Below are 27,092 nucleotides of genomic sequence, written 5' to 3' on the forward strand. Positions count from 1 at the left end.
TGGATCAATCACTCCAGAAATTTACCTGTCAAAATTCTGAAGAATAAATTTTGGGTTTCATTGATTTCTTCACTTCCTTTCCATTTGCTCTTTCACTGATTGCTATTCTTAACTTTTTATTTCCCTCTTTCTACATTTTGGGAGGTTTAATTGCTCTTTTTTTTCTAATTTCTTAAGTTGGAAGCTTAGATCCTTTATATCCAATCTCTTCTCTTTTTTAATATAAACTTTTTAAAAATTTTTTCCTCCAAAAAACATAAGCAGCCCAAATTTTGATATGTTTGCTTTTATTTTATACATGCAAAATACTGTCTCATATTGCCTTTACATTTCTTCTTTGACTTACAGTTTACTTAAAAGTGTGTTGTTTCATTTCCAGATATTTGGAGATTTCCAGTTTATTTTTATAATTATATTCTCATCTAGTGTTATTATAGTCAGAGAACATATATATATATATACATATTTTCTTTTGTTTTTTTTGCCATTTCTTGGGCCACCCCCGCAGCATATGGAGGTTCCCAGGCTAGGGGTTGAATCGTAGCAACGCGGGGATCCAAGCCACGCCTGCAACCTACACCACAGCTCACGGCAATGCCAGATCCTCAATCCATTGAGCAAGGCCAGGGATCAAACCCGAAACCTCATGGTTCCTAGTCGAATTCGCTAACCACTGAGCCACCACAGGAATTCCAAGAATATATTTTATTGATTGCATTCTTTTTAGACCTAATGAGATTTATTTTATGATACAGCATATGGGCTACCATAATGAATGAGTCACCTAAAAAGGAAGTATTTCCTTTTCTCCAGTTGTGTGCAAGAGTCTATAGGTGTCAATTAGGTCAAGCAGGTTGATGATGTTGTCCAAGTCTTTTTTTTTTTTTTGGCTTTTGTCTTTTTAGGGCCATACCCGCAGCATGTGGAGGTTCCCAGGCTAGGGGCCAAATTGGAGCTGTAGCTGCTGGCCCTATGCAGATAGGATCCGAGCCGCATCTGCAACCTACACCATAGCTCATGGCTTAACCCACTGAGCAAGGTCAGGGATTGAACCTGCAACCTCATGAATGCCAGTCAGATTCATCTTTTGCTGAGCCATGACGGGAACTCTCCTCCTGTTTTTATTAATTACTGAAAGAAGAGTATTCATATTCTTCAACTAAAGTTGTGGATAGATCTGTCTTTTTCTCATTTCAATTCTGTCCATTTTTTTTCTTCACATAATTGGAAGTTCTGTTACTAGGTCAGTGCCTTTTTAGAACTGTCATGTCTTTGTGATGAGTTAGCCATTTATAATTTGCAAATGTCCCCACTTATCTTTGGTAATATCCCTTTGATTCAAATACACCTTGTCCGATATTGATATAGCTCCTCCAGCTTTCTCAGTACTAGTCTTTGCATTGTAATACCTTTTCCATCCTTTGAGTTTTGCTTACAAATTTCTTTATATTTAAAGTGCAGGAGTTCCCGTCATGGCGCAGTGGTTAACGAATCCGACTAGGAACCATGAGGTTGCGGGTTCGGTCCCTGCCCTTGCTCAGTGGGTTGACGATCCGGCGTTGCCGTGAGCTGTGGTGTAGGTTGCAGACGCGGCTCGGATCCTGCGTTGCTGTGGCTCTGGCGTAGGCCGGTGGCTACAGCTCCGATTGGACCCCTAGCCTGGGAACCTCCATATGCCGCGGGAGCGGCCCAAGAAATAGCAAAAAGACAAAAAGAAATAAAAATAAAAAAATAAAGTGCAGAGTTCCCATCATGGCGCAGCAGAAATGAATCCAACTAAGAACCATGATGTTGTGGGTTCAATTCTTGGCCTCGCTCAGTGAGTTAAGGATCCGTCATTGCCCTCAGCTGTGGTGTAAGTCACAGATGCAGCTCAGATCTGGAGTTGCTGTGGCTGTGGTGTAGGCAGGCAGCTACAGCTCTGAGGAGACCCCCAGCCTGCGAACCTCCATATGCCTCGGGTGCAGCCCTAAAAAGACAAAAGACAAAAAAATAAATAAAGTGCATTCCTAGTACATAGCTTATTATTGGATACAGTTTTTTAACTCAGCATGAAATATCTGTCTACTAATCGGAGTGTTCCATCCCTTTACGATTCACATAATAAATGATGTGGTTGGATTCAAATCCACCATGTTGCTATTTCTTTTATGTTTGTCCCATGAAGATTATGTCTTCAATCTTTTCTTCTGTGAGTTCTAATATGTTTTCAAGCAGATTCAATGGATTTTTTTTTAAATTCATCGATTGTACTTTTTAGCTCTAAAAGATCCATTTGCTTCTTTTTTGTACTTTCCATTTCTTTTCTCATTATATTCTTGTTTCCTTTAAATTACTGAACTTTTTATAAGTGCTCTTATACAGTCCTTGCCTGTTCTGCAATTTCAAGTCTGTCTCTATTGATTTTTTTTCTCTAGATTATAGACTACATTTTTTCTGTTGTTCACGTGTCTAGTAATTCTTTACTGAATGCTGGACATTTTGGCCACAACATTGTAGAATGGCTGAATTTGTTTTTATTTTTGTTTTTTTCACCAACGTGTTCTGGTGGGTGGTTAATTTACTTGCAGATCAGCATTGCACTTTTGAAGGCTGTTAGAAAGCCTTGTTGGAGTGAGTGACGAGTTGATTTTACATTATGTCCCAGGTAGCCCCACTCTTAGGGCACAGCCTTCCCAGAATCTCTAGTGAATTCCCCTTTGCTGAACAAGCTACCTCCATGCTAGTTGGCTGAAATGTGAATGACTCACAAGTTTGTGTGAGACCTGACATCATTCGTTGTGGAGTTTTTGTGTGTGTGCCTTTTTTTTTTTTTTTGTCTTTTAGGGGTGCACCCACAGCGTATGGAGGCTCCCAGGCTAGGTGTCTAATTGGAACTGCAGCCACTGGCCTGCGCCAGAGCCACAGCAATACTGGATCCAAGCCACATCTGTGACCTACACCACAGCTCATGGCAAGGCCAGATGCTTAACCCACTGAGCAAGGCCAGGGATTGAACCTGCATCCTCATGGATGCTAGTCAGGTTCACTAATTCTTGAGCCATAATGGGAACTCCCTGTTGTGGGGTTTTTTGTTTGTTTGTTTTGTTTTTTCCCTTACTGTATACAATCATTGTTTCTTCTCCAATTTTCTTCGTCCAGTCTCAGAGGGTCTTGCCATGTGCATGCGTAGATTGGTGTTCAGTCAAAGACTCATGAGACCCCTGAAGACTTCTCAAGACCTCTCTCTATGCAGCTCCTTCTTTCTGGTACTCTGTTCCACAAACTCTAACCACCTCAGTCATCCTTAAACTCTGATTTTTGTGGCCTCGCCCCACCAACTCTGCTTTCCTCCACTTGAGCTCCCTGTTCCTGCATCAAGATCATAAAATTCCTCCAGGAAGAAAGCTAGGCTAATTATAGAGCTTGGATTGCTTCACATCTTCCAATTGTTCCCAGTCTTGCTTTGCCTGTGGTCAAGCATCTGCAAATGCTGTTTTGCAGGCTTTGCCTAGTGTTCTAGTTGTTTAAGGTGGAAGAGACTGGTACCAATTATTCCTTCATGGAAAAAATATATAAGGGACTGTTGAAAATCAAGAAAATAACAGATTATATCCGCTGAATAAAAGGGAATTCATAAGTCTATTCTGCTATGGTTTCTTTAAAATGGGGAGAAAGGAAAGCTTTTCTTTCAAGTAGCATGTTAACTAGCAAATGTACAAAGGATAACAGGAGTTCCCATTGTAGCTCAGCAGTAAAGAACTTGACTGGGGAGTTCCCATCGTGGCTCAGTGGTTAACAAATCTGACCAGGAACCATGAGGTTGCGGGTTTGATCCCTGGCCTCACTCAGTGGATTAAGGATCCGGCATTTCCGTGAGCTGTGGTGTAGGTTGTAGATGCAGCTCGGATCCCGAGTTGCTGTGGCTGTGGTGTAGGCCAGCAGCTACAGCTCTGATTTGCCCCCTAGCCTGGGAACCTCCACATGCCGCAGAAGTGTCTCAAGAAGTGGCAAAAAAAACCAAACAAACAAACAAACAAAAAAACCTGACTGGGCTCTGTGAGGACATAGGCTCAATCCCTGGCCTCACTCAGTGGGTTAAGGATCCAACATTGCCAGATGCAGCCACGTAGGTCGAAGATTCAGTTCGGATCCCGCATTGCTATGGCTGTGTCGTAGGCTAGCAACTATAGCTCCAAACTAACCCTTAGCCTGGGAACTTCCATATGCTGCAGGTACAGCCCTAAAAATAAACAACAAAAAAATTTGAAAAAAATTTGCAAAAAAAATGATAGCATTAGAAAATCACCATTTGGCTGCCACCATAGTAATATTTAATTTAGCCAAAAAAGTCAGTAAATGATAAAACTCATAATAAAAATTTGATGAAAAGAGGGATAGTTACATAATTTCCAAGTACATTGCCCCCACCCAAATATTTATTAATTACACAAAAAGGAGGGAGACCTTTCACTGGAGAAACCTGACAGATACCACCAGTGATAAGTTTACAAAGCCAGTAATGGGACACATCAAAGTCCTACTAGCAGTCATACTGGTAATAGGTGTTAAGGACTCAAGGGGGTAAAGGACAGAGGCAGGAAAGTTGGGTAAGAGGCTATTGCAATAGGCTAGGGGGGAAAGGTTGAAATTTGATATTATGGATTGAATTTGTGGGTGCCCTTGCCCAAATTAACATGTTGAAGACCTAGCCTCTGTATTGGAAAAGAGGGCCTGTAAGGAGGTGATAAAGGTTACCTGAGGTCGTAAAGGTGAGGCCTTAATTCAGTAGGGCTAATGTCCTTATGAGAAAAGGAAGAGACACAGGTGCTCTCTCCACCTTGTGAGGACACAGTGGGGAAGTGACCACGTGAAAGCAGAAGAGAGGTCTCTCCAGGATCCAAATTAGCTAGAACCATAATCCCCGACTTCTAGACTTTAGAACCCCGAGAAATAAATGCCGGGTGTCTGAGTCTACAGTATTTTGCTAGGGCAGCCCACGTAAGTTAATACACTATGAAAACAGATGAACCAAACACCACTTAGGTGACATTCTTGACAAAGATGCATGTCCTGGCTCTAATCATCAGGAAATACAGACAGATCCAAACAGGTAAATATTTTAAAAAATAATGGGTCTGCGATTTTCTAAAAGGCCATGGCCATAAAAGTCAAGGAAACATTGAGAAACTGTCCCAATCTTAAGAAAATTAAAAAGACATGACAATTCAGTAGGACACACGATCATGCGTCCTTTGGCTATAGAGGACATTATGGGCACAACTGAAAATTTTGAATGGGGTCATTTTCTGATTCTGAGAGTTGTATTGTGGTTATTTACAAACAAATCTTTCTTTTTCCTGGATACACACTAAACTATTCATCAGACATGGAACAGAGTGTCCGCAACCTATTTTCAAATGGTTCAGGGGGTAGTTCTTTGTACTATCTTGCAAACTTTCACAAGTTTGAAATTATTTAAAAATTAAAAGATAAAAATAAATACCACATCTCTGAGAGAAGTTTAATGATCAAATATTTGATAGATGCTGATGAATTCGAAGAGCACCATGAATTTAGATAAACTTACTTAGATAATAAGTCTAATTGCATTAACTATTTCTCCATCTGGTCTGTTTTCAGTAGATTATTTGTGGCCGGGGTATTTTTTTTTTTGTCTTTTTTGCTATTTCTTTGGGCCGCCCCCAAGGCATATGGAGGTTCCCAGGCTAGGGGTTGAATCGGAGCTGTAGCCACCGGCCTACGCCAGAGCCACAGCAACGGGGGATCCCAGCCGCATCTGCAACCTACACCACAGCTCACGGCAACGCCGGATCGTTAACCCACTGAGCAAGGGCAGGGACCGAACCCGCAACCTCATGGTTCCTAGTTGGATTCATTAACCACTGTGCCACTACAGGAACTCCTTTTTTTTTTTTTTTCCCCTTCTATTTCTTTTGCTAGTCTGACCAAGTTTTCTACATTTCTTTTATTTTGGTTCAGAAGTTATACATTCTATTTTTCTGGTATTTACTTTCTTTTTTTTTTTTTTTTTTGCTTTTTTAGGGCCGCATCTCCAGCATATGGAAGTTCCCAGGCTAGAGACTGAATCAGAGCTACAGCCACCAGCCTACACCACAGCCACAGCAATGTAGGATCAGAGCCACATCTGTGACCTACACCATAGCTCATGGCAACACCAGATCCCCAACCCACTGAGAGAGGCCAGGGATTGAACCCGAATCCTCATAGATACTAGTCAGATTTGTTTCTGCTATGCCACAACAGGAACTCTATTTACTTTTTTTTTTTGTCTTTTTGCCTTTTCTAGGACTGCTCCCGCAGCACATGGACTGCTCCCGCGGCACACGGAGGTTCCCAGGCTAGGGGTCTAATCGGAGCTGCAGCCACTGGCCTACGCCAGAGCCACAGCAACATGGGATCCGAGCCGTGTCTGCGACCCACACCACAGCTCACGACGGCAACGCCAGATCCCTAACCCACTGAGCAAGACCAGGGATCGAACCCACAACCTCATTAGTTGGATTCATTAACCACTGAGCCACAACGGGAACTCTCGGTATTTACTTTTAAATTGCAGTATTGTTTATTTTGTGTTTCATTCCTTCCTTCTGGAGTATTTTTTTCCTTTTTTTTTTTTTTTTTTATTCCCATGAAGCCTCAATCAAACCTAAACAGAGGTGAGGCCCTGGTAGAAAGTGAACACCTGCACACACATCCTGCCCTCTGCTCTTGACACCCAGCACTGTGTGACCTTGGAAGTGATTCTAGACCCCTTCTGCCTCGGTTTCCTCATCTGGCTTAGCACGGTGCCTAGTAGCTAGGAGGTTTTCCACGTGTGAGTTTATCTGGAATTGCATTTTTGCAGATGCAGATTAATTTTGTAGGTCAAAAACTACGCTCTTAATAAAATAAACCAGATACAATGGAACAGAAAATGTCAGAGTGTGCTGCACCAACTGAGGATGTTATCCTAAGGTGGCCCCATCCAACAGAAACGTACCATGAGCCACATACCTAACTTTAGATTTTGTAGCAGTCGCTTTTAAAAATGCAAAGAGAAACAGGAGAAATCAATTTAATTTAATTTTTAATAAGTTTAATGAACACCAATTATCTCATGTACAAAATTACTTACGTGATAGAATTAAGAGATAGAAAAACGATATTTTTCCTTCTGATGAGAACTCTTAGGATTTACCTTCTTAACAACTTTCACATATTACATAAAACTGTGTTAATTCTATTTATCATGTTGTACCTTATATCTCTAATACCTTAGCTTCAACTTTTCTTTCTTTTTTTTTTCCCCCTCTTGGTCTTTTTAGGGCCACACCTGCAGCCTATGGAAGTTCCCTGGCTAGGAGTCGAATTGGAGTTGTAGCTGCCGGCTCCACCACAACCACAGCAACACCAGATCCAAGCTGCATCTATGACCGACACCACAGCTCATGGCAACACCAGATCCTCAGCCCACTGAGCGGGACTAGGGATTGAACCCGTATCCTCATGATTACTAGTTGGGTTTGTTACCCAACAGGAACTCCATCTTCAACTTTTCTTTATCTTTCAACTTTTCTTATCTTATAACTGAGGCTAGTACATTTTGATCCACCTTCATCCAATTCCCCATCTTCACCCCTGCCTCCGGTGACCACAAATCTGATCTCTCTCTGAGTGTGTTTGTTTTTGAAGTATAATTGACCTACAACACTGTGTTAATTCCTGTTACACAACATAGTGATTTGATATTTCTATACATTTCAAAATGATCACCACAGTAAGTCTACTGACGATGTATCACCACACAAAGATGTTAGATAGTGATCGACTCTCTTCTCTACATTGTACATTTCACATCCACAACTCATTTATGTTGCGTCTGGAAGTTTGTACCTCTTAACCCCCTCACCTCTTTCCTTCCCCTCTCCAACCCTCCTCCCATTTGGCAAGCACCTGTTTGTTCTCTGTATTTATAATTCTGTTTCTGTTTTGTTAGGTTTGTTGGTTTTTTAGATTTCACATGTAAGTGAAATCATACAATACTTCTCTTTCTCAGTTTGGCTTGCTTCACTTAGCATAATACCCTTCAGGCCCATTCAGGTTGACATAAATGGCAAGATTTCATTCTTTTTACGGCCGAGTAATAGTCCATTGTATATTATACCACATATTCTTTATCTATTCATCTATTGATGGGCATTTAGGTTGCTTCCATATCTTAGCTGTTGTAAATAATCGCTGCAGTGAGTCTAGAGGCACATATGTCTTTCTCAAGTAGTGTTTTCACTTTCTTTGGAAAAATACCCAGGAGCAGAATTGTTGGGTTGTATGGTAGTTCTTTTTTAATTTTTTTGAGGCATCTCCTTACTGTTTTGCACAGTGGATGCACCAATTGAGCCTCCCACTAACAGTGTGTGAGGGTTTCCTTTTCTCCACATCTTCGCCAACACTTGTTATCTTTTAGGTAAAAACCCTCTGACAAGCATGAAGTGATACCTCATTGTGGTTTTTGCTTGCACTTCCCTGATGCCTACTGACCTTGAAGAGCTTTTCTCATGCCTATTGGCCAGGTCTACATGTCTTCTTTGGAAAAACGTCTATTCAGGACCTCTGTCCATTTTTTAATTGTGTGGTTTGTGGGTTGGTTAATTGCTTTTGATGTTGGGTTATATGTGTTCTTTGTGTATTTTTGGATATTAATGCCTTATTGGATATTTCCTTTGCAAATATCTTCTCCCATTCAGTAGACAGCCTTTTGGTTGTGTTGAGAGTTTCCTTCGATGTGCAAAAGCTTTTGAGTTTGATACAGTCCATTTGTTTATTTTTACTTTTGTTTCACTCTCCTGGGGAGACATATACACAAAACATATTAGTAAGACCCATGCCAAAGAGCGTATTGCCTGTTTTCTTCTAGAAGTGTTATGATTTCAGGTCTCCCATTGAAGTCTTTAATCCATTTTGAACTTATTTTAGCCCCTGGTGTGTGAAAGTAATCCAGTTTAATTCTTTTGCATGTAACTGTCCAGTTCCCCAACACCGTTTATTGAAGAGGCTGTATTTTCTTTACTGTATGTTCTTGCCTTCTTATTTTTGCCTAGTTTAAGTAATTCAATTACCAGTCATGTCAGAGGCCATCCGTGCCTGGTTTCTATCCTGTATTCTGGTTTATTTAAAAATATCTTTGTCTTCCTTGTCCTTTCATGAATATTTTGGTTGGGTATAGAATTATACATTCATAGTTATTTTCTTTCCACTGCAAAGACATTATCCCAATTCTTTCTGACATATGTTGTTCGCGAAAATTTGGCTAACAATCTGATGGGAGTTCTGTTGAAAGTAATCTCTGTTTTATTCTCTGATGGTCTTTAGGATTTTTCTCTGCTTTCGATATTCTGAAATTTGACTATAAAGTCTCTAAATGAGCTTAATAGGTCTTTCTGCACATCTGAAAAATCTGTCAGCTATGATTGTTTAAAATACCACCTTGCTGTCTCTTACACCTGTCTCTATCCCTCGCTTGACATTTGATGGAGCTTCATTTTCTATGTTCCCTGATTCCTAAGTTCTAGTTTATATTTTCTAACTTAATGATTTACACCCTATTCAATTTATGTTGAAGTTTCTCCTTCTATTTCGCGCCTCTTTATTTCTCTCATAATTGCTGTTTTTCATACCTGCCATCTCTTCCACATTTTCCACGCTATTAGTCACGTGCTGAGGACTTCATTCTGTCTTCAAGTTTTCTTACGTTCTCCTTCATATTTTCCATGTCTTTAATGGTTTTTAGCTCTAATTCCATGGGCTAGATTCTGAAAGACTTAATCTGTTCAATCTTCTGATTTGTGCCTTTCTTAGCCGTGTCTGGTTGATCGTTTCTCCATCTCCTCAGAAGTTTCGTTTTCACATCCAATAACTATTTTTATTTTTCACCCCAGATGCCGAGGGCTGAGTCAAGAGTGATCCCCGTTTGAAAGCAGGTTGCTATCACATGGTTCTTACAAGGCCCTTCCTTTCTTTTTTCCCTTCCTTCCTGATCTCAGCCTCCATTCCTTTCTCACCCATGGACAGTCATTCTGCTGTACACAATACACAGAGTTTAACTGGGGTGGCTTATGATTGTGGACAAATAGCCTGTGGCAGAGACTGGCTAGATGCTCTTTAATCTCATTTCCACATCCTGGACATTTTCCAGCCTCCTCTGCAGCTAAGGCAGGAGCCTACAACTACTTCCGGCCAATGAAACTTGGGTGGAAGGGGTACAAGGTAAAACTGTATGCATGGGGAAAAAGGGGTGTCTGGGGACGGTGGGCTGACAAGATACAGACTGAAATGAACATCTGTGGCTTTTGCCTGCACGTCTGCCTGCCTGGCATTCAACCCCCTTCATAGGCTGGCACCCTCTAATAACACGCAGGGGATAGAAAACAGAACAATAATAGAAAACTACCTGATTGCCACTGTACGAAATCTTCATAGATCCGTCAATCGAAGTGTCTTGTATTCACCTGAACAAAGCAAGACTGGCTGCATAAGTCATGAGGTCTCTCGTTCAAAATATATTAAGAATTTCAGGAGTTCCCGTCGTGGCACAGTGGTTAACGAATCCGACTAGGAACCATGAGGTTGCGGCTTCGGTCCCTGCCCTTGCTCAGTGGGTTAAGGATCCGGCGTTGCCGTGAGCTGTGGTGTAGGTTGCAGACGCGGCTCAGATCCCGCGTTGCTGTGGCTCTGGCGTAGGCCGGTGACTACAGCTCCGATTCAACCCCTAGCCTGGGAACCTCCATATGCCGCGGGAGCGGCCCAAGAAATAGCAACAACAACAACAACAAAAAAGACAAAAGACAAAAAAAAAAAGAATTTCAAGGAAGTTCCCGTCATGGTTCAGTGGTAACGAACCCAACTAGTATCCATGAGGACGCGGGTTCGCATCCCTGGCCTCACTCAGTGGGTTAAGGATCTGGCGTTGCTGTGAGCTATGGTGCAGGTCCCAGATGCGGCTTGGATCCGGCATTGCTGTGGCTGTGGTGTAGGCCAGCGGCTACAGCTGCTATTCAACCCCAGCCTGGGAACTTCCACATGCTGCAGGTGCAACCCTAAAAAAAAGCAAAAAAAAAAAAGCAGGAAACCATCCTTTAAAGGAATGCATATAACTGAATCCACACATCACATGTTAAGGACTAAACGTATAACTTCCATACGGAATACTCTCTCTCTATATATATGTATGGAAGTTATTGAAAGGCAAGTAATAAAAGCATGTGAATTTGAGGCCAAAAGAGACCATATTTAGACTCACCATTAAACGCAGCAATTGTTTGAAAACGCAGACGAGCCAAAGAACATTTCAGAGAAGACTGTTCTAACACCAACACTGTTCGGAATTGTCAGTGCTTCGCGATCATTAAAAGCCGACTCCAGCTTGAGTCGGTTTTATTCGTTGGTAAAAATTCCCTGCATGCCCCTTTGCCTGCTCCCCCAGGCCTTGCCCTTGGCGCCTCATTTCCGTTTTATAGATAAAGCCAGTAGGCTTTGGCAAGGCTCACCAGTGAACTCACTGGTGCAGAGGGAAGGCAGGACCCAAAGTCAAGGCGAACCAATGCCAAGTCCGCCCTCCTTCCACTCTGCCCAGCTGCTGCGAGCCTGGAGGTGCAAAAGCAGAGACCCCTCCCCCTCCGGATGAGAGGAACACCCCTGCCCCTCCCCCACCCTCTCCTTGCTCCCTTGGAGAGGGGTGCTCAGTGGAGAGCTCCTGAAAAGGGACACTCTTCCTGGAGGGGGGCCAGACTTCAAGAACACAGCCCCCCTCAGGAGTTCCCATTGCGGCTCAGTGGGTTAAGCACCCAACTAGTATCCATGAGGATGCAGGCAGGATCCCTGGCCTCGCTCAGTAGGTTAAGGACCCAGCGTTGCCGTGAGCTGTGGTGTGGGCGGCAGACCAGACTTGGATCTGGCGTCACTGCGGCTGTGGTGTAGGCCGACGACTGCAGCTCTGCTTTGACCCCTAGCCTGAGAACCTCCATATGCCAAGAGTGTGGCCCCAAAAAGCCAAAAAAAAAAAAAAAGAAGAAGAAGAAGAAGAAGGGACCAGGAGCTGGGTTCGAATCCCAGCCCCACCTTAAGGGCATTTCCAGGGCCCCTTGTCAGGAGCCCCGATCCAGAGGCCACCGGTGGGAAAGCATGTTGTTTAAGTGGTGGCCTCCCGGGACGGGCGGTGGACCGTCCTGTCTCTAACCTGCGCGTCGGCATCTGCCTCCCGCGTCTTGAGGGACCCTGGTGGCTGCCATCTGCAGGGAGCAAGCCGGACCCAGGGCACCAGGCCAAGAACAGCGTGGATGCCGGAGCCTCCCGGGAGCCAAGCGGCACCATGTGTCTGAGCATTATCATTTACACTGAGGAAGCGGGTATTTAGAAAACAGGGCTGGTCCCAAGCACGCCATCTGTGGCCACGCTTCCCGGGCCCAGCGCACCATATTGTGCAAGGCGCCCGCGGAAGGAAACAGCGGCCGCGGCGCGCGGTGTTTGTTTGGTTTGGGGCTTTTGTTGTTTTTTGTTTTTTGTTTTTTTAACAAATTCAAATGTGGCTTCCTCACTTCGCAAAGCAGACTGAATGGCCCCACAAGTCAGAGTCGCTAGAGGGAGGGAGGGAGGGAGGACGGAGGCGGCGCGGGAGGGTACACTTGCTCCGGGAGGTAGAGAAGCTTCTGGGCCAGCACGCGCTGAGGGCTGCCCCCTGCCAAGCGCCGGACGTGCATGTGTATACATGACGTATTGTATGTGTACATCTCATTTCTTTAATCTGCACCACCGCCTTGAGAGCTAGATACCCTTACTACTCCATTATGTAGTCGTGGAAGGGCGAGCCCAGAGAGGTGGAGTAACTGGCCCGCGGCCACACAGCTCGCAGAGCCAGAGCGCAATCCCGGAGCCAGGTTTAGTCCCCATCCACCCTGGCTGCCCTGGGGCCCTTCCATCCTGGTTTGCAGGCCTTGCAGGCACCTTCCACACCTCTCTCACGTGGCCCTGCTGTGTTTGGCTTCTGGCTCCGATGGAATCTGTGTGAGCTCCTCTTCCAGGAATGCGGTGCCTTCTGCTGCCCTCAGCAGAGCATCAGTCCCTTGCAGGCCAGGCTGCTTTCTTCATCGCTGTATTCCTTGCAAGGGGGGTGCAGAGCATGGCTTTCTTATCTACAAACTGAGTATGATACCCTCTCCACCCCCAGCTTCCTCATCTATAAAATCAAATACTTGCCTTGCGGGTTGGGACGACTCATGGTAGAGGGAGGGGTACTAGGGTGGGGTCTGGCCTCATGGTAGAGGGAGGGGTCCTAGGGTGGGGTCTGGCCCGGGAGCTCATATAACCCCCAGAGGGCGGCTCTCCTGACACTTGCCACTTCGCATCTAAGTATTCTGTTTATATACCTGGCTGTTCCCACCCCAGGTGGGCGGAGCCGTGTCTACCTCCTCCTCTGCAACTCAGCACATAACAAGTGCTCAGGAAACTCCCCCTGACTCATGAATAAAGAGCCCCCATTCCCTCTTCCTTTCCTCGGCCTCAGTTTCCCCACCTGTCCCATGGCCCCCTGGTCTCTAAAGCTTGGTCTGGCCCTGACACCCTTTGGTCCAACTCCTCCAGCCCCAGGAGAGACCTTGGTGAAGGGAAAAAGTGGTTTGCTGCTAAATAATGCAGGCCCCGAGGTGCCACCTCCCCCCACCCCTCCCCACCCCCTACTCCACCCCTCGCTGCCAGGCAGCACCCTCTGGAGGAGCTGGCCCATTAAGGCACAATTATCTCACCACTGTTAAGTGGCTGCAGGAGAAATTGGGTTTGGAGAGTGGCAGGCAGGCTCTGCTGCTGGAGCACATGGTAAAATTTGGTGCAATTAGCAGCGAGGGAACACACGCTACTACTATTATTATGTTTCCTTGGCACTCTGGCCCTGTCGCGGGCTGTCTTCTTTCTTTCTGGTTTTTTTTTTTTTTTTTTTTAAGGAAGGAAAAAAAAAATGCTCTTTGGGAACTGAAGCAAAATAAAAATGCCAAGAATTAAAAATGCAAATTCATCCAAGATGTTTTCTGCCCAAGACGGCAATGGCCACATGGCTCGATAACATTTTAAATGTTAAAAAATGGGTAATTTTCAGTAAAAATCAAATTTGCCAGAGCCCGAGTTTAAACGAATCCCATATAGCACTCGGGCACCCGGCCAATATTCATGAACAACGAGTCCCTTCAGAAGGTTATGTACCATTAAAATGAGGAGAAAACACAAACTTCGCATATGCACCGCTGGTCCTTGGGAATCGGGAAAGCATGGGTGGCTGGGTATGGATCCAGCTATGCCTTGGCCGTTTCCCTCCCTGTACCGGTTGCCCCATCTGCGAAATGGGCACAAGTAAAATCCAACTCTGGGCTTTATAGAAAGGCTTTGTAGGAGTTCCCATCATGGCTCAGCGGAAACGAGTCTGACTAGCATCCGTGAGGAAGCAGGTTCGATCCCTGGCCTCGCTCAGCGGGTTAAGGATCTGGCGTTGCCATGAGCTGCAGTGTAGGTCACAGACACAGCTTGGATCTAGCATTGCTATGACTGTGGTGTAGAACTTCCATATGCCATGAGTTCAGCCCTATAAAGAAAAAAAGAAAAGAAAAAAAGCCCCCATCTAGCCAGAGGGGTCAGGGCTCAAAACAAAAACCAACGCCCCCCCCCCCCCCCATGGTCATTTTCTTGTGATTTCCTTGCTCAGAAAGTGTGGGGGGGGGGGGTGGCTGGGCTTACTGCTGGGGACTCCTGAGCTCAAATCCCCCTCCGTTTCTTACGGGCCATGAGACCTCTGAGGGCCTCAGTGTCCCCAACTGTAAAATGGGACCCTGGTGGGCCCCACCTTCCGGCCCTGTTGTGAGCACGACCCACATGAAGATTTGAACCCCTGTGTGGCCCGTGGTAAGTGTCTAAGGCGGGAGGCTTTTTAATGCTCCTTACTGCTCTGTCTCACTGCTCTTCCTCAAAGCAGCTGCCACCCCGGTGTCCCTTGGTCTAAGAGGACTCCTGCATCTGACCAAGGTGTTCCCCCTTAGATGACGAGGTGTTGGGGGGGGGACCAGCCCCCTTGTGCTGGGTGCTGCTCAGGACCCAGCTGGAGACACAGCAAGAGCCTCGCCACTCGCCTGGATTAAACCCTCACCCCAAAGTCAGATTTGCCCTCCTCTGCCCGGAACCCACTGATAGGGATGGAGACACAGGTGGTAGCAGGCGACCCAGTGACGGACCACAGGTAGAGAAACCTAGAGGATGCTGGGAGACCACCGTCAGTTAACAATTGCTCAAGAAAGCCGTCAGAACCAGGCAGGCTTGCTTGACTAGTGGAGGTGAGAACGGCCTCAGGTCTTCCGGTGGGGATGGGATGAGGCCTGCATTCAGATTCAGACCCAGGGCGGGAGTTTGAGGACCACCCTTCAGCTGGTTTGAATACACACCTTACCAGATAAGAAGGAGGAGCTACGAAGAAAGAAGAAGAGGTGCATTTTCCACCTCCCACTCCCCTTGGAGGATAAAACGGTAGCCCACCTGATCCCGGGCTTTCTCGCCTGCCTGCTTGCATCCCGGGGCCTGCTCGCCTGCCTGCTTGCATCTCTCACAAGCATTCTATCTGAATAAATCTATTTCTTGCCTATCACTTTGTCTCTCGCTGAATTCCTGAACCTCACTGAGTCCAGACACAGGGTGAGTGATTCTAATTTAAAACTGTGGGTTCAGGGAGTGCCCTTCACGGCTCGGTGGTTAACGAATCCGACTAGGAACCATGAGGTTGCGGGTTCAATCCCTGGCCTTGCTCAGTGGGTTAAGGATCTGGCATTGCCATGAGCTGCAATGTAGGTCACAGACGCAGCTGGGATCCCCCGTTGCTGTGGCTGTGGTATGGGCTGGTGGCAACAGCTCCAACTGAACCCCTAGCCTGGGAACCTCCATATGCCGCAAGTGCGGCCTTGGAAAAGACAAAAATAAAATAAATAAAATAAAATAAAACTGTGGGTTCAAGTCCCAATCTGGCTTCAGGCTGGGTTGGAGTCCCACTCTGGGTTCTGGCTGGGTTCAGGCCGTGGGTGCTGTCCATTTCACCACCCCCATCACGTCAACTCACCCAGAGCCAGAACCAGCCCTTGTCTGGGCCTTCAAGGCCCTGCCCTCTGCCCCCTTCCCAGCACCCTAGTCACCCCCACCTCCAGACGCTCATCTCATATCCTTTACCGGAAACTTCTCCCTCAGGACCCGCAGGTTCACCTTCCACTGGCTCCAGGTCACTTCCTCCAAAAGGCTCCCCCACCTGCCTGGGTGAGACCTCAGCCCCACCGGCCTGCTCACGACCATCATCAAACGGGACCCACCCGCGTGGGGTCCAGTTCCTTCTCCCCCCCCCCCCACAGTGCCAGGGCAGAGTGCACCAATGTGGGGGCTGGGGCCCTCCGGTCCAGGCCGCCCCTCGTCTCCCAGATGGGGAAATGCAGGCACAGAGAAGGGCAGGGCAGGGACCTTCAAGGCCACAGGGCAGTGAGTCAGGGGCAGTCTGCCTGCTCCCTCATCTTCAGGGTATTCACAAGCTGATGCCTGGGGCGAGGAGGATGCAGGATTCACAGGGTGCGGCCACGGCCACGAGGTAGCTTTATTTTGCCTCCTGTCGCCCCTTTCAAATGTATCCAGTGAGAAAAGCTCTTCTGCTGCCCCTGGATGTTGTCTGTTGTTGCGAAGGCTCATGACGCCTCAGGTCACTTGGGCAATAAAAGTGCCACTGTCACTTTAAGCCACAAAACGCTGTGTCACTTTAGCAGCTAGAAGTGTTTTATCATTAAAACTTCAGGCCTGATTGAAAATTAAATGTGGCCTCTTTTCCGGGGCCTGCATCTGCTCCGCTTCTCTCCTTCCTCTCACCACCCGCACCTCCACCCCCACTTTCAGCCCCACCCCCAGCCCCACCTCTACCTCCACCCCCACCCCGCCTCTACCACGTGCAGCTTCCTGCTTCCGGCCCCTCCCTCCGGGTTCTGGGTCTCTGGCACAGGAGAGGGTCTCGCAGGAGGAAGAGAAATGAGGGCAAAATTCTTACCCGCTGGACACCGTCCTTCCTAAGCTGGCTGCTCTCTCCCTCGGCCCGGTTCACAGGCAGAGGCAGCTCCTGCCACTTCTTCCCGCGGAGGCCACTCTCCAGCAGTGGGCATATCTCCCTACTGGTTGCTTCGCTTCCCTCGCTCCAGGAATCCTGGTGCGCCAGCTTCTCCCTGCCAATGCGGCTTTAGCTGCCCTGGCTGCTCTCTTGGGCAGCCCCCGGCCACTCAGGGCTGGCCCCTGGCTGTACGTGCCACACCCCCCTCCCAACCCCAAGGTCTGTGGGACACACCAGCGTGTCCTTAGCTCTGGCTTTTTGGCATGCCAGCCTAGGTCATCGCAACAGCTCAGCTCGGCTCCTCCCAAGGGTACCAGACAGGCTTGGGGACAGACAGGAGCTGGACAGCAGGCTGGTGTGTTCACTCTACAAGGGACAGGCCACTGCCCCTCAGCAGACCCAGGCCCCTCCACATGGCAGGGAAGCTTTCCCCTGAATCTCTCCCTGTATTCCCCCAAACCCATCTTAAACTGTCAAGGTGAGACAAGAGTTTTACCGATGCGGCTCGGTCTCCCTTTGGAAACGTGCATCTTGATCTGAGACTTCACCTGGGCAATCGCCATCGGACCTTGATGCTTGTGTTAACACTTCCCTTTGAATAACCTGTCACTGTTTCCCCTTGGTTGGTGTGTTTCTTTGGAAAAGGGAAAAAAATATATATATATAGCTGATGAAAAAGTTGATGACGCTAACGGAGCAGCTGATTTTTGCAAGCTTTTGAAGGTAGATAAAAGGTGACACGTTGGAGATGTGGCCTGACTGGAGCATCCTGGCGGCCAGCTCAGGGGCGTCCTCCTGTGACCGGGAAGGCAGAGCGGCAAGAAGGCCACCTCCCCTCCACCCTCCTGGCTCCCCCGCGCTGCAGAGCTGCCCTGAAGAGCGGGCCATTTCCTGGGCCCAACGGGGTGGGTGCAGTGGCCTGGTACACGGTCCCTTTATGGGTGGGCGTCTTTACTCAGATCGCGCAGATAAGGAAACAAGGGGAGGAAGACCTTTCTCACCATCGCGTGGCTGTTCAAAGGAGGAGCCGAGACTTGAACCCCCAGCTCTGGGGTCCCCAAGCCTGTTTGCTCTTTGCCCACATCCTTGTCCTCTGCCTCCGGGAAGAGGGCCAACAGCCCCAGAGTGCCCTGAAGTGAGATTTGGCTTTTCTTGCAGATGTATCCAGGCCCGCCAGGCCCACGGGTGACGCTGGTGGGAATCCCTGCAATGAGGACAGTATGGCCCAGCCCAGCATCCTGCCCCAGACCCCACAGCGGGGCTCTCTATTCAGCCCGCCAGCCCTCCCGGGCCCCTGGCTGGGCCAGCCCAAGGCCAGGCTATGGGGATATCAAGGAGAGACTGTGGCCCCAGCCTCCAGAAGCCACATCCTGGGAGCAGCAGTGGACAAGTGACTCAAGGATGCCAGCTGGGGGGGCGGGTGCTGAACTTGGCACGGCCAGGGCGGTGGGTAGTCAGCGCAGCCTCAGTGTACAGAGGTCTGAGCTGCTGCGAGGGAAAAGCAGAGCTGGGGCTGCCAATGGAAAGGGGGGAAAGGAGCTTCCAGCAGGGCACAGTGCTTCCAAGCTTGTCCACCTGAGTCCTTTTCCAGGCAGAGGAAGGCAAACTCCTAGGATCTGGGGACACAGCCCAAAGCAAGCCAGTTTCCCTGGGCAAGTGTGCTCAGCTCCATTCTGTACCAGTGTTTGTCTTACTGTGAAAACAGTGCTTGAAGGGCCCTAAGTGTTGGGGTCTGCCCGTTGGCTGTGCTGGGTCAGGGTCTGCCTCTGTGAGCCGAGAAAACAGGAGCAGCCAGCAAGGGGTTTTAGGCAGAGAAACGCCACGGTCACACGCACACTTCAGAAAGCAGACTTTTTGGCTACTGTGTGTCTAAGGAGAGACTGAGACAGAGAGACAGCAGAGAGAGGCTGATGCCAAGGCCAACTGGGGGCCTCCGTCAGGAGCCAGAGCCCGGGGTGTGGCCAGGAGATGGGGGCGGGGGGAAGAGGGGTGCCACCAGCTGTAATGCCTGGCAACCCCTGACATCGGGACACTGGACCCTGCTTCTCAATCCTGCTTCTGCTCCAAATCTGAGCTCAGGCTTCACTTCCAGAGGCGTCTTTCAGGACCTCCCAGCCAGGTCAGTGCCCCCCAGATCCCCACCCTACACAGGTGCTCGTGGACACGTGCCCCACTACCTCCCTCCTTACCTGAGGGCTGTATCACAACTTTGGGGGTTTTTCAGGGCAGAACACTCCCCAGCAAGATGGTAGCCTCCACTATCTGGCTGGTTGGTTGGTTGGTAGATTGGCTGGCTGGTTGATAATTTGGATAATATGTTGGTTGGTTCGTTTGTAATTTGGTTGTTTGGTTGGCTAGTTGGTAATTCCAGTGGTATGTTGGTTGGTCAGTCAGTAATTTGGTTGGTTGGTTGGCTGGCTGGCTGGTTGGTTGGTTGGTAGATTGGCTGGCTGGTTGATAATTTGGATGATACATTGGTTGGTTCGTTTGTAATTTGGTTGCTTGGTTGGCTAGTTGGTAATTCCAGTGGTGTGTTGGTTGGTTGGTTGGCTAGTAATTTGGTTGGTGTATTGGCTGGTTGGTTGGTTGGCTGGCTGGTTGGTTGGTTACTTGGTAAGTTTGTTGGTACATCGGTTGGTGGATTTTCTTTGAATTACCATCATTTAGCGCAGCTCCACGTACACAGCCAGCCCACAATAAATCTCTGTTGAGTTCTCTCACATACCTATTGTCTCATTTGAGTCTTACAATAACTCAGGCGCTCTTGGCATGTGAAAAAGGATAACTTCCAGTTATGGATGTGCAGACTGAATCCAGCCAGACCAGCCTGGTCAAAACCAGCAAGTCCAAGGCAGAGCCAGGCCCTGCGGAGGTCTGGCTGTCAAAGGGCTCTTACTATAGATGGATGAGAGGAAACCCTTCAGGGCACAGTTCAAGGAAAAAAAAAAAAAGATGGAAAATAGCATGTTTGTTCCTTATTACTAATCGTGCGGACTTTGGGTTTTCTTAGGCTGTACTTTGGGTCCGCTGGTTTTACATAAGCCACACACCACTTTGCAAATTCACTTAGCAGGCCCTCCCTCTCACATCCTCGCCGCACCCTGCCAACCTCGCAGCACGAGTGACCCTGAAAGGTCATCCCTTTCAAATGGGTGAGTCCACCTGTTCGTTGGTTAGCCCCCCACCCCCCAGCCACGAGACGCTCCCTACCGCCCTACCAGCTGGAAGCACCTCCCTCGGCATCTGCCTTCCTTTCACGCAAAGTCAGCCAGCCTTCCAGACCTGGGCACTGCGTCCCCTTGGGTGGCCCTTGGAGGTAGTGAGCGGACCCAGCTGAGACCCTGCAGAAAGGGAGGCCAGCTCCCCTCCCCCCCCGGGGACCCCAGAGGTTTCAGTGAACTCCAGTTCCTGCTCTTCCACCAATGGGTTGGATGGTCTTGAGCCAGTCACCGACTCGGAACCATACCCATGGGGACGATGAGAGTGTCCTGAGCCGCACCTGGCAGAGCGGATGCCGGGGGACGGCTTCACATGGACCTGGGCACGTGGCCATGAAGACAGCTGGCAGTTAGTGGGGCTGACCAAACTCCAGATGCCTAAGTACCGTCCATTCGTTCTCTTGCACGGTCCTTGCCTCCTTCTTCCGTGGACGGCTCTCCTGCCTCCATCCCTGCTTTTCAAGGAGACTGAAATGCACCATGACTTGCCTGGGATTTCGAAGCTGGCGAGGGAAGGATCAGACTGGGGCTGACATCCAGACTCGTGGGCACTGCCTTGCGGGCCCAGAAAAGAGAGAGACCCTGTGCACAGCCGTCAGTGTCACCACTGCCTAGACACAGTAGCTGTCTGTCTGCTCTGATCTTCGGAGCGGGATTTCCACGATGCGGGAGGGACCAGGGCCTCTCGCTGGCGCACTGCCTTGGAAGCACGACCGACAAGTGGAAGGAAGAGAAACCCGAGCTGACAAAATCAACCTTAAGAACACTGTTTCCCAAAGTGGAACCGATCACCAGAGACCTCCAGCGATGTCTGCCTCTGCCTGGTCCCTGCCAAGCCCAGCCACCCAGCTCGCGAAGAACGCGCGCTCCGCACACGCTCGCTGTTGCAACTTGCCCTCCCGCCTCCCTCCCCTCTGCCCCCATTATGGGACTAATCCTGCGCCCTTTCTTCCCAGGACGCAGCTCCAGCTCCGAGTGCCAGCCAGGGCTGCTCCAGGAGGGGAGAATCGCCAACTCCAGCCCATTCCAAGACAAACAGAAGGCCCCCGCCCCTCTGTCCAGCTCCCACAGCCTGTGAAAAGGAGACGCATTTCTCTGTCACATCATATAGGTGTAAGTGTGTGCACGTGGGTGTGGGTGTGAGTGCAAGTGTGTCTGTGTGAGTTGGTAAGGGGGTATACATTTGTGAGAGTTGCAGTGTGGCTAAGTGTGTGTGTGCGTGTCCGTGGGGCGTGTGAGTGTGTACGTGAGAATGAGAATGGCAGGCAGGGTGTGGCAACCCCGCTTGGAACACCATTTGCTAAGAATCGGGAGCCCAGGTATAAACACAGACACCCTAAAGAAATGCTTCTTTGAATTCCCAGGGAAATCCCCCACACACCGCCCCCAGCCCCCTGGGGCTGAAAATCCTGAGCACCTCCCAGCTTCTTTGTGCTAAAGAAGAATTTCGATGGGCAGAGAATAAATCTCTGCATGTGGGTGAAGACATGGAGTTCCCATCGTGGCTTGATGGTTAACGAATCCAACTAGGAACCATGAGGTTACGGGTTCAATCCCTGGCCTCCCTCAGTGGGTTAAGGATCCAGCGTTGCCGTGAGCTGTGGTGTAGGTCACAGACATGGCTTGGATGTAGGCCAGCGGCTACAGCTCTGATTCGACCCCTAGCCTGGGAACGTCCATACGCCGTGGGTATGGCCCTAGAAAAGACAAAAAAAAAAAAAAAAGACATGCCCTAGACCTAGCGCTAAATTGGTCCAGCAGACCCTTTGGGGTCAGTCCCATCACTCAGTGTTCAGAGCTCGCAGGAGCCCATGCAGCCAAGCTGACCCATTTTACAGATGAGGCCCCTGAACAGGGAGGAAAAGGAAAACCCAACCCAGCCTGGGGACCCGGGACATGCGGAGTGCCTTGCCGCCTGCGGTCTTTCTGAATCCTTCGTGACCAGAGTCCAGGGTGCGGAGGAGGACACCTAGGCTCCAGGCGCTACTTGTCTTTAAGGTCACAGAGCTGAGAGGCGGCAGACGCTGAACCAGGTCCCTGTGAGGCAGCTTGTGTGTCCACTGCTTCTGGTGACCTGGGAGGCCCCGGGCAGGGAAAGAGAGAGCCTCACTCAGGTGCTGGCAGCTCAAGGTGTGGCTTTCCCATCCACTGATGGCCCAGAGGGGTGTTTGGATGGGGCCTTGGGTAGGGGGAAGGGAGTGAAAAGAGGGAAGGGCCTGGCTTGGTGGCTCTTATGGTTGGGTGGCTGCTCATTCAGATTCACCCTGGACACTGAATCTTCCTGAACGCGTATCATTGTCTCATCTCCCTCTGAAGGGCCGTTTGGCTGAAGGTCCTGGGCAGTTTCTGCTGCGCAGCTGCAGCATGTGGGGAGGCAGATTCCACGGGCGGCTCTGGGCCCGGGCTTCCCAGGGCGCCCCCCGCCCCCCGACTGCTCCTCCAGCTCCAGATCCTGGCAAAATCCTCTCCAGGAAGCCCCTGGGCATGGTGCCCACGGTCCTTCAGAGAACAAGGGTCTACCACAGAGGGGCCGGGGCTGAAACAAGAGATGCAGGCTTTTGTCTGGGTCGGTCCCTTCTCTGGCCCGAGCCGCTCGGGCCTTCCCAGCTCTGGCCTGTCTCTCTTTCCTTATCGCTCATCGTCTGTCTCCCCATCTCTCCCTCTGTCCTTTCGGTTTCTCTCTGCCTCTGACTCTGTCTTGATCACCCTTTGACGCCCTCTTCACCTCCCCAGGCCTCTCTCCCCCACGATGATCTCTCACTTGCTTCTTTCTTGGTCTCTTCCACCACGGGACAGGCTCAAGTTCAAACCCAGGCTCCTCCCCTTCCTCGCCGTTCGACTAAAGGTGAATCATTTACTGCCTCGGCGTCCTCATCTGTGAAATGGCAACGATGACACCAGTCTCACCAGAGTCTTAGGCGGGTTGGAGATGTAACGAGGAGAAATGTGGGGGAAGCAGGACACAGGATGGTGGAGGGGCGAGGACAGCTGTGGGGAGGGGGAGCGGAGCAAGGGCCTTCCCCGTCTCTGGCTCTGCCTCTGGTCTCCTCTTGCTTCTTTCCAACCACTTGGGTCTTCATGGTGGGGGTGGGGGGATGCTCAGAAAATGCCAGGCCATCGCCCCTTTGCTCATTGCCCTTCCCCCCCAAGACAGAGCAAGGTCTGGAGCCCATTCAGCTTAAAGCTAAGCCAGTAGAGAGTTCTAGAAATAACTCCTTTGCCGCATGGAAGGAGATGTTTCTTTATACCTATAAAGTCGGCAAAATTAAAGAAGACGTTGTTAGCATCCAAGAAAGAGAGCAGGGGGCCCGCAGGCTCCAGTGCTGCAGGGGTGGAGAGAAGAGGGATATTGTGTTTATACCCTACTGTGTACCTCATACCAGCCACCAAATGCCACGGTAATATCTTAAGGGAGTAGCACAATAAGATTTTTTCAATTGTCATCAATATTAGAAAAAGATTTTTTCAACTCAAGTCAATTAAAAAATCTTATCCTTTCTGAGTCAGTAACTATCCTAAGCTCAGAAAGGTTAAATAATTCTCCTAGAGACACACAGCTGGTGAGAAGCAGAGCTGGAATTCAAGCTCATGAAACTATAGAAGTATATAAAACAGGAGTTCCCATCGTGGCACAGCGGAAACAAATCCAACTAGGAACCCCAAGGGTGCGGGTTCGATCCCTGGCCTCGCTCAGTGGGTTAAGGTTCCGGTGTTGCTGTGAGCTGTGGTGTGGGCTGCAGATGTGGCTCAGATCTGGTGTTACTGTGGCCGTGACGTAGGCTGACAGCTGTAGCTCCAATTAGACCTCTAGCCCGGGACCCTCCATATGCCACGGGTGCGGCCCTAAAAAAAAAAATAAAAGTATATAAAACATATAAAGCATATTTCTAATTACACATTTTTTTTTCTTTGTCAGCCACACCCGAGGCATATGGAAATTCCCGGGCCAGGGTTCAAAACCAAGCCTCAGCTGCAACCTGTGTCAAGCTGTGGCAACGTCAGATCCTTAACCCCCTGTGCCACAGCGGAAATGCCATAATTGTATATATTATATCAATATATATAACTTACATAAGAACATATGCCACATATATAGCATATCTAATAATTGACATTTTATATGCATATGTAATTTGCATATTGTTTGTAAGCATATATAAATTTATATAGGAGGTTTATAATTTTATAGGAGTAATTCATAACTATTCACATATAAAATATATGAAGTACATACAAATTTGCAAATGAGAATTGATAATAGCATAAACTGGCTGGAAATGTCACCTTGGAAAGTCCTGAGTTCCCCAACCCGGAAGTGTGCAGACAGAGGCTAACCCCTGCCTATTCGAGCTGCTTGAAACAGAAGCCTTGTCTGGGAGAGGGAGCTGCAAACACTGCGTTCAATGACCCTTGACCTTCAGTCTTGCCTGCTGGCCTGTGGGCTGGGGGGGCACCCCTCCTGAGCGCCCCCTCGAACCCTGGGCAGGTCTGAGCCCAGGGCAGGCAGAAAAGAGCGGAGGGAAAGGTCAGGAGCTTCAGGAGCTGCCCTCCTGGCCTCCAGTTCTAAGTCGGGGTTCCTGGCAACCTGGGAATGGGACGGCGTGGGGACGGGACGGGCAGCCTCGCTGCAGCATCCACCCGGAAGGGGAGGAAGGCACGGACAGCGCCACCAGACGGGAGCTCGCGGCCTCGCAAGCAACCCCACGCCAAGCTCCCCGCTCAACGGCGCCAGCAGCAGGGACCCAGTTTATGCCCACGGGCTCGGGAGACACGGTGGGGGAAATGAAACTGGCGCCAGCATAGGGCAGGCTCGGTACCAGGGCTTGTGGGAAAGGATGCTGGGAACTGCTGCTTCCTACGCCCAGGGACTCCGAGTCAGAAAGTCCTGGTTCTGAACCCCAGCCCTGCCCTCCGGTCCGAGTGAGTCCCCTTCCTTTTCTCGTCCAGGAAGTGGGGTAACACAAGGCCCCATCCCCATCTTATTGCTAAGAATGTCCAACCAAATCCTGCTCATTAAGCGGCCGGCTCAGAGCCGGACGCTGCAGGCGCCCAGCGGGTGTGAGCCTCCTTCCCGGACTCCTGTGGAGCCGATGAAGGGGGGTGAGATGCCTGAACCCGGTGGCCCCCAAATGGACAAGAATCAGATGGGGTTCTTGCCCTAGGCCCAACCGGGTCTGCATCGCAGCGTCCGGTCGCTTGGATCAAGGCTCTGCACCCCTCTGGGCCCCGCCCCCTCACCTCTCTGGGCCCCGCCCACCCTCTGAGAAAGAGGGGTTTAGACCTCGGAGCTTCCCTCGGGCCGTCCCGTCAGAAGGAGCCGGTGGTGAGCCTGAACTTTGGAATCAGCTTAGAAAGCCGCACAGGGCGCTGGCCCTCGGTGACAGCTGAGACGCACTTCTTGAGAGATGCCCCGGCGGGTGGGGGTGACCTTCACCCTGACAGCAATCCCGAGGGGCAAGGGGGCCTAGGGCTTACTCCACTAAAGATGGAGGAGCAGGAGGTCCCCTTATATCTCAGCAGTAAGGAACCCGACTAGTATCCATGAGGATGCGGGTTCGATCCCTGGCCTCGCTCTGAGAGTTAAGGATCCAGCGTTGCGGTGAGCTGTGGTGTAGGTCACAGATGCAGGTCGGATCCCACATGGCTGTGGCTGTGGTGTAGGCTGGCAGCTGCAGCTCCGATTCCACCCCTCGCCTGGGAACTTCCATATTCCATGGGTACGACCTTAAAAAGAAAAAAAGAAAAAAAAGATAGGGAAGCGGAAGCCCAGAGGCTGCATCATCCCAGGTGATGAGGAACCTCCTTCTCTTGCCTCCTGGCTCAGTGGGTACCACCTCCCCTGTTCTTTTCCCTGGAGAGATAAAATCAAAGAATCATAATAAGGCCATGACTCAGATACCCCTCTCGTCCCCTGATGCAGGGCAGGGTCCCACCACCTCTCCGTCAGCTCGGCTCCGCAGCCCTGTCCCAGAAGTCCCGTGGCCGCAGCCCTTACTCCACACTGGGTGTTGCTGAGAGTGACAGAGGAAGACGGAGCACCTGTCGCATCAGAGGCCTCCCTCTCTCGCCCGCGGTCAGAAATAAAAGTCCTTACTCATTTCTGTAAGACAGGGTCAAGGCTGGGAGTCACAGCTGGATGGGGGGTGGGGAGCAGCCTGTTTTTTTCGGGCAGGGGAGGGTATCAAAGATGTGAGCGCTGTGAAACCACTTTCTGTCTCCTCCCAAAGCAGCTCCTTATTTGGGGCGCTTTTGACTAGGATCAGGGCTCCATTTGCATAAGAAGTTCTTGGGAGGGAAAAAGGACTTGTCACATTTCTCCCACAAGAGTTTGTTCACACCAAGAACAAGGGAGATGCCAGCAATGGCCTTTGCCGTCACCAGAAGTGGCAGCTGAGTTGAAGAATTTCTTCCTTTAAGCACATTTTCCCCTGTCTCCCTACGAACTGACTTCTCTCTAGGGAAAGTGGATCTTGCTGTCACCAGTGCAGCCTCCCCGCCCGCCCTCCACGCTCAGCGCTCCAGTTAAAATCATGTCCTGTCTCTGCTACAGGTTTATGAGGCCCTGTTTCAAGGATGACAGACTCCTCTCCGGGTGAGAACAGGAGAGCCTGGGCCAACTGTTACAAAACAGGCTTCTTGGAAGGAAGCCGGCAGGGGTGGGAGGGAGACCCACAGTCAAACTAGGACAGCGTTTCCCCAGAGGAGCCAAGCAAGACTCC

The sequence above is a fragment of the Phacochoerus africanus genome, chromosome 9 (genome assembly GCF_016906955.1).
Source record: "Phacochoerus africanus isolate WHEZ1 chromosome 9, ROS_Pafr_v1, whole genome shotgun sequence".
NCBI classification, from domain to species: Eukaryota; Metazoa; Chordata; class Mammalia; order Artiodactyla; family Suidae; genus Phacochoerus; species Phacochoerus africanus.